General features: G+C 39.0%; 1 protein-coding gene across 2 annotated transcripts in view; it reads left to right on the top strand.

The window, feature by feature from the left end:
- The window catches only part of LOC123506285 (rhodopsin-like), a 110,348-nt gene that overhangs the window by 1,082 nt on the left and 100,957 nt on the right, over positions 1 to 8,309 (top strand). The window lies entirely within an intron of this gene.

Raw genomic sequence — 8,309 nt, 5'->3', positions numbered from 1 at the left:
ATGCGTTTCACTTCTAAGATCTGGAACATTTTGTATGAGGTCCTTAGCATTTCTCTGTTCATCTTACCTATGTTTTCACTATTTCATTCCTTCTCAGTTTCCAGCAAATAGTGAATCTAAATCTTTCACCTCACTAATGCAAAAAAAAAAAAAAAAAAAAAAAAATGCCTCTTACATAATTTTGCACTTCTTTTCTTTTTTTCTTATCACCTAAAACATTTCAAACGTTGAGGGTCAAGACGTCTCTGAAGCAAACAGGCATAACTATTTAGATTCTTATTACATTCATTTCTATTTATTCATTTATTTGTGATAGTTAAGCTTTTTCTTACATTGGTTGTTCCCTTTCTTAAGTAACAAGTGGTTGGGTAATATACTCGTAATTAATGAGTCATAGTTGTTACAAGACGCGCTACTGGAAAGTGACTTCATTACTCAGATTGCTTTTATTGTTTCACTCTTTATTTGTTTGATGATGATAATGGTGTTATAACTCGTTACATACTTCACTGCAGTTGATTAACCCTGAACAGTTTTACAGAAATGACACTATTGTACAAGCTCAAAATGAATAGACGATTTGAGAACTAGGTGATGTGTTTTGAAATTATATTGTAGAATAGTATAACACCACGTCTTACCTCATCTGACTAGCCCTAAACAACTTTACAAAATGATACTACGAATTCCATATGAGCTAACAAATCGAGAACTTAGCGATTTGTCATACGACCATGGCATAACACATTATTATGACTATTGTTTCCTTATTTAACTAACCTGTATGACTTTGGCTGCTGATAATGACAATATACTACTCTACAAACACAGGTTATTCAGACAACTCGTGCCTTGGTATCCTAGTATAACATGGTATATTAAAGCACTTAGTACCTTTCCTAAACGGTTTAAAAATCAGTGAGTTTCGTGGGAAGAAAACTCGCTTTTTGCGCAGGCGTCCTGACCCTGGACGACCAAGATTATAAAAAGTGGCCCTACAAAGTACGTAAAACTATAGGAAAACTTGCTATGTATCGTGTTTTTGCTGTAATAGTAGTATAATAGTATGTCTATAGTGTATCTTATTATCCTATCTGGTTAAATATAGACGATCAAGGTTATAAAGATTAGTCAAACTTGTTATAACAAACTACTCGATAACTTAATGATGTGTTTTGACATTGTACGCTAAACGTACGTCACACAACTTCACTAAGCCTTTTGACTACTGTGGCTTCCTTTCAACCTTAATAAAGCGCATTGGTGTAAATATATGTGGCTGGAGAGGAGTATTAGGAAACTGACACGATGAGGAAATGGAAATACGACCAAGATTTTAAGGATATGCCGAAATTCATTCAAATATTAGGAAGAGGAGACGCAAGATATGGAAGAGGAGGAAGAGGAAGAGATGAAGGATTGAAAAAAAGGAGTACATGAAGAAGAAGAGGAGATAAAAAAGGTGGAAGAGGAAGAAAATTATGAAAGAGAAGCAAAATTGACGAAAAGAGAATCACACCGAAAGAAATATGAAACTAAATTAAGATAGAAAAATAAACTCGCATTCTTTTCTTTTCTTTTCTTGTCGCCAGTCGGAGTCAAACCTGAAGCGAAAGATTCCACCACAAGTGTTGTCTTCACGCTTCAGGAGTGGAAAGATATTAACACGTCACAAACCCTCGATTTGTTCAATTAACTGTATGAAATGACACCACACACACACACACACACACACACACACACACACACACACACACACACACACACACACACAGAGAGAGAGAGAGAGAGAGAGAGAGAGAGAGAGAGAGAGAGAGAGAGAGAGAGAGAGAGAGAGAAACTGGTAGAAAAACTGACAAAGAAGACACAGGCAAGTCAACAAAGTTGCCATAGGGAAGAAAGAGAGGAAAGTTGTATGAGGCGTTTCCCAGCACAATGTCAAGGCGGTGGAAAGAAGGTCCTAACTGTCTCACCACACACACACACACACACACACACACACACACACACACACACACTGCGCTACCCCCGCCTTCTGATGATCCCTCTGGAACCAAAACTCGTGACTCGCTTGAGGAATGACGAGTGATGTGGTTAGTTCCGTAGGTCCAGCAAGCTGCTCCTCCTCCCAAAACAATACAAACAGGACCCTTTAGACAGTCTTGGGTTTCGGAAAGCTCAGTACCATGTGTTTTTGTTGACTATGTAAGGAAAAAGGATCTGTATGAGGCGCACCTATATATATATATATATATATATATATATATATATATATATATATATATATATATATATATATATATATATATATATATATATATATATATATATATATATATATATATATATATATATATATATATATATATATATATATATATATATAAACAGTATCGTAGAGGCAGTTTTGGGTTTGGGTTTTTCGTTGCTAACGTCAGAAAATGAGGATCTGTATACGGATTACCTGGTTAAATAATGTAAACAATACCGTTTAGAGCGTGAAGAAATAAAGGAAGCTGCAAAAAAGAGTCATCAGGTCTTCACGTGGCAGTCCCTGTGTGAAACTTGCCTGTCTAGCTCCAGCTCTCACTATCATCCATAAATTTGACTAATCTTCTTAGTAATCCCTCACTACATTTTAGGTGAAGACAAATGAATACTCAAAACACATGCAAAAAAAAAAAAAATCCCCAATTCTCCATATCACATCAGTACTTAAGGCAAATATAGACATTTATATTTTGTAGCAGATTTTGCCCTCATATATCTTTATTCCTTTTCCCAAATCTGCCTGATCTTCTCTTAAGCTCCTTACACCACGTCACTAACTGAGACAAATACACAAAGATATTTTGCGGCAGATTTCGCCCTCTTGATGTGATCTAGACTCACCGAAGCCAAGGATCGAACCTGCGACCTTGAAACAAAGAAACGCGCTCCCTCCTGCCTCGCCAAGAGCACGTGTCCTCTCATGACACTAAAGGGGATGGAAGCCTCGAAATTTACTCCTGGGCTGCAGCTTGATATATTAATTCACCACCACCTTCGCACTCCTCCTCCTCCTCCTCCTCCTCCTCCTCCTCCAACACCGACCTTATATTGCAGTTTGTTCATATCTGGCCTGGAAATAATATGGAAGGCTAGAAGTTGATACAGGAGGATGCAAAGCGGATGTTAAACGTGAGCAGAAGTGTAGGCTCTGATTACGAGAAGGTTGGCTGATTTCATTACACTGCGGCAGTCTAACCATATTATTAGAGAAAGCTTGGTGGTATTTGCAGATGCAAGAAGGTACAGAAAGGAAAGAGTGTTAATGTTTGTTGGTTTGGTGATGTTGAAGAAAGCTTACTTCTGTGGAAAGAAAATGAGAAGTTTAATCAATTCCATTATTGTCTATTGAGAGAGGTATAGTTATCGTATTTGTCGGTCGAATTAACCCCATTCAGTACCGTAAAGCGTTTACATATTCATTCAGGTTACTATTTAGTGATTTTATACAGCTTCAAAAACTTGTGGGGATTAATATAGTGGAAACTCAGGCCATTAACCTTCTGAACTCCATAGATCCTTCTTAGTGTTAATAAAATCGTCTAATTATGCCCAAAACTCAAGATAGAAATGCGTCCCAGTAGTAAGGAATTAAGTTTAAAGTCAACTGACTTCGGTGTAAGAGAAAAGAAAGATTTAACCAACAGTACTTCATTCTTATTTACTGGAAGACTAAATGCTTCTTGTTATAGTAATGTTAATGAATATATCCTCCATTGTAAGGGAAGGAGTATATCAATATTTTGATTTGATAATAGTCCGTGTTTTTATGGTATTTTAAAGCCCTGAAAAAAAAGAAAAGAAAAAACGACAATATGAGAAGACACTAAAAACAAAGGAAAAAAGAAGAAAACGTATCCTTAGACACAACAGGTAGGAAAACTATTCAATGAGACACAGGAAATGATATGGAGGACATGAAAAAAAGGGAAGCCGATGAAGGAAAAAAAGGATAAAGGTAGTGAGTAATTTCCTCGGAGGAGAAAAAAAAGAGGGAAAGGAACAAGTGGCAAGAATGGTGAAGAGCTTATGTAAGGTTCATAAGGAGGAAACGAGAGGCGGCAAGAGGATGAGGCGTGTGTGAGTGAGTAGGAGAGTTGCAGGGAGGCAGTGAGAGAGGAGCGTGAGATGAGATGTGGTACTGAGCAAACAGGGAAGAGAAAAGGCTGGTTGAGAGAGAGAGAGAGAGAGAGAGAGAGAGAGAGAGAGAGAGAGAGAGAGAGAGAGAGAGAGAGACAGAACACTGCATTGTTTTCCTTTCAGTCACAGTTGCGGAGTGATAACATTGCAGATAACATTCAGAGTCAGTGATGCCTGGAAATCACATGTAACTGAGTTTATGTGGCGGATACACACACACACACACACACACACGTCCGGTAGCTCAGTGGTTAGAGCGCTGGCTTCACAAGCCAGAGGACCGGGGTTCGATTCCCCGGCCGGATGGAGATATTTGGGTGTGTCTCCTTTCACGAATAGTCCCTGTTCACCTAGCAGTGAGTAGGTACGGGATGTAAATCGAGGAGTTGTGACCTTGTTGTCCCGGTGTGTGGTGTGTGCCTGGTCTCAGGCCTATCCGAAGGTCGGAAAAAATTAGCTCTGAGCTCGTTCCGTAGGGTAACGTCTGGCTGTCTCGTCAGAGACTGCAGCAGATCAAACAGTGAAACACACACACACTCACACACACACACACACACAGAGAGAGAGAGAGAGAGGAGGGGGCAGGAGGGAAAAGTGTGAGTTTATTGAGTTTTTCGTGGTCAAAATTTATAAAACTTGCCATAAAATAAATGAATAAATAAAGAATAAAGTTTGTAAAAGGTTAAAAATATTCTGATAAGCATAGATGATCAGGAGATTCCCGTGCAAGCTCAATAAACCATTTTTCCTTTTTTTTTCATATTTTTCCAACCGAGTTTCAGTACAAGTTTTTCTACCAATATTTTTTCTGACCTTGTTTCTCAATATCAATTTCAGTCTTGGGGTCACGAGTATCTTCGGCAGCGCAATGAACAGTTTTATTCATTTTCATCTGAACTCAGGCTCCCTCTTCCGTCTCCTCTTGTATGTATTTACTGCACTCCTTTTCTCTTTAATTACTACCAAGGTATCTCATTTTTTTATTCTCTCTCTCTCTCTCTCTCTCTCTCTCTCTCTCTCTCTCTCTCTCTCTCTCTCTCTCCCTATCCGTCTGTCTGTCTATCTATCTCTCTATTTATCCTTGTTTGTCAGGCACACAGTTAATTTTGTAGAGCACATGAGTTTTCTGTGCTTCACTTAATGGGCAAGTTCATGTACTGTGTGGAGATTGTTACTACTTATGTTACTTTTTCCATGTCAGCTTTACTCATGGGATTGTCTTTTTCGTCTAAAGTTTTGGTTGCTCTAGGATTAACGAGGAAGTTAGAGGAGAGTTTTGTATACACGTATATTGAATTATTAACCGGAGAACATGAGTCGTCACTTCATTTTAGTAATGTTTCCCGTGAGTCAATGAATGTACTGAATGTTTGTTTAGCATTGGATGATTTAGTTTTAGTGAGAAAGTTGGAGGAGAGTTTGTATACGAGTATATTGAATTGTTAACTTGTAGGATATGACTCCTCTCTTCAGTTTGGTCATACTTTTCATTGAGCTATCATTAAATTTTTCATGTTATTATTTATGTTCTCGGTTCCTCACATACAACAAATTACTCCTGAAACAACATAAATAATAACATGATAAATTTAGTATGATATCTCTAAATAATAATAATAATAATAATAGTACTAATAAGAAACATTATAATATTTCACAAAGACGCTGGCTAATTGTTTAATGATTGTTTGATAATTAGATATAATTGTGTGTTCCGTGAGCAAACACACACACACACACACACACACACACACACACACACACACACACACACACACACACACACACACACACACACACACACACACACACACACACACACACACACACACACACACACACACACACACACACACACATTAAGCCTCTTAATGTGTAGCCCCTGTTCACCTAACAGTAAATAGGTACGGGATGTAACACTAGGGATTGTGGTCTCGCTTTCCCGGTGTGTGAAGTGTGTTGTGGTCTCAGTCCTACCCGAAGATCGGTCTATGAGCTCTGAGCTCGCTCCGTAATGGGGAAGACTGGCTGGGTGACCAGCAGGCGACCGAGGAGGTGAATTACACACACATATATACAAGCAGTAAGGGACAGTGTAAACGTTGGTGTTGGCGTGTCACAAAGTGTTATCATGTCCACTCCAGTCACGAAAGTTCCATCACTTCCCATTATCTTCCCTCACATTCTTCTTTTCCAGGACTTGCAATGCTCTCTTCTTTTCTAAGTTCGTAAGTAAGACGCTCTTGAAAATCTTAGAAGCGCCTGCCTGAATACTCGAGATAAGACGCCGAAAGGTTTTACAGTACATATCATCCTATATTGTCACTTGAATCGTGAAGGCATCCTTGAAAAGCGCAATAACCTCCACCATAATGAGATGAAAGTAGTTCGACCATAAGGCTAGACGTTTGAGGGTACGGCGGTATATTAGAATAGTCATGTTTAGTGGTTAGACTTCGGCCGGCGCGTGTTTGAGTGGTCCTCTCCCCAGGACTGAGAGAGAGGGCGAAACTTCTTGTCTTCCATCTTACTGCCACTTGATGCGTTTTGTTGTTTGCATTATGATCACTACTGCTACCACCATCAATACCACCACCACTATTACTACTACTATTAATAGCATCACTAGCACCAGCACCATCATCACCATCACTACTACTACTACTACTACTACTACTACTACTACTACTACTACTACTACTACTACTACTACTACTACTACTACTACTACTACTACTACTGCTACTACTACTACTACTACTACTACTACTACTACTACTACTACTACTACCACTACTAATACTAATACCACCACCACCACCACCACTACCATCACTACTACTACTAGTACTACTATTGTTGCTGCTAGTTTTCTGCTTGTAGGAACAGAAGTAGCAACAAATGTAGTAGTAGATTTAGTAGTAGTAGTAGTAGTAGTAGTAGTAGTAATATAGTAGAAGTAGTTGTAGTATAGTCTTTTCTATGCAAAAGGGAACACTGCCAAGGGTAACAAAATGTTAGGAAAAAAAAGGCCCCACTGGAACTGCAGTCTTCCTAAAAGATTAGAAAGAATTAACCGAAACCCAGGGACAAAATAATGTCTTGACACCTCTCTCTTAAAAGAAGTCAAGTCGTAGAAAGATGAAAATACAGAAGCAGGTAGGGAGTTCCAGAGTTTACCAGTGAAAGGTATGAATGATTGAGAATACTGGCTAACTCTTGTATTAGACGGTTGGATAAAATAGGGATGAGAGGAAGAAGAAAGCCTTGTACAACGAGGCCGCAGGAGGAGGGGAGGCATGTAGTTAGCAAGATCAGTAGAGTAGTTAGCATGAAAATAGCGATAAAAGATAGAAAGATGCAACACTTCGGTGGTAAGAAAAAAGCTGAAGACAGTCAGTCAGAGGTGGGAAGTTGATGAGACGAAAAGCTTTTGATTCCACCCTATCTAATAAAGTTGTAGAGTGGAAACCCTCCAAATATGAGAAGAGCACTCCATACAAGGACGGAGTACAGAGTTAGCCGTTGGAGGGGCGAGAAAAACTGGCGGAGAGTCGCAGAACGCCTAACTTTATGGAAGCTGTTTTAGCAAGAGATGAGATTTGAAGTTTCCAGTTAAGATTATGAGTAAAGGACAGTCCGAGGATATTCAGTGTGGAAGAGGGATACAGTTGAGTGTCATTGAAGAAGAGGGGATAGTTGTCTAAAAGGTTGTGTCAAGTTGATAGATGGAGGAATTGAGTTTTTGAGAGTAGTAGTAGTAGTAGTAGTAGTAGTAGTAGTAGTAGTAGTAGTAGTAGTAGTAGTAGTAGTAGTAGTAGTAGTAGTGGTAGCAGCAGCAGCAGCAGTAATAGTAGTAGTAGTAGCAGCAGCAGTAGTAGGAGCAGCAGCAGCGGCAGTAGTAGAAGTGGCAGCAACAGTAGTAGTAGTAGTAGGAGCAGCATCAGCAGCAGTATTAGTTATAAGAGTATCATTCATCACGTTCACCTCTCACTGCAGGTAATACAAAGAAAATCCTGTAGGTGTGTGTACGTGTTTCTTGTATTTCGTCAGGTGTGACAGGAGAAAAATTCCTCTTAAAAAAGTAAATTACCTGCAAGCTTTGTTCGTTTTTTTTTTTA

This window comes from Portunus trituberculatus, chromosome 19, assembly GCF_017591435.1.
Source record: "Portunus trituberculatus isolate SZX2019 chromosome 19, ASM1759143v1, whole genome shotgun sequence".
In the NCBI taxonomy this organism is placed as follows: Eukaryota; Metazoa; Arthropoda; class Malacostraca; order Decapoda; family Portunidae; genus Portunus; species Portunus trituberculatus.
The sequence above is the reverse complement of the archived record's forward strand: the minus strand, read 5'-3'. Positions and strand labels throughout refer to the sequence as shown.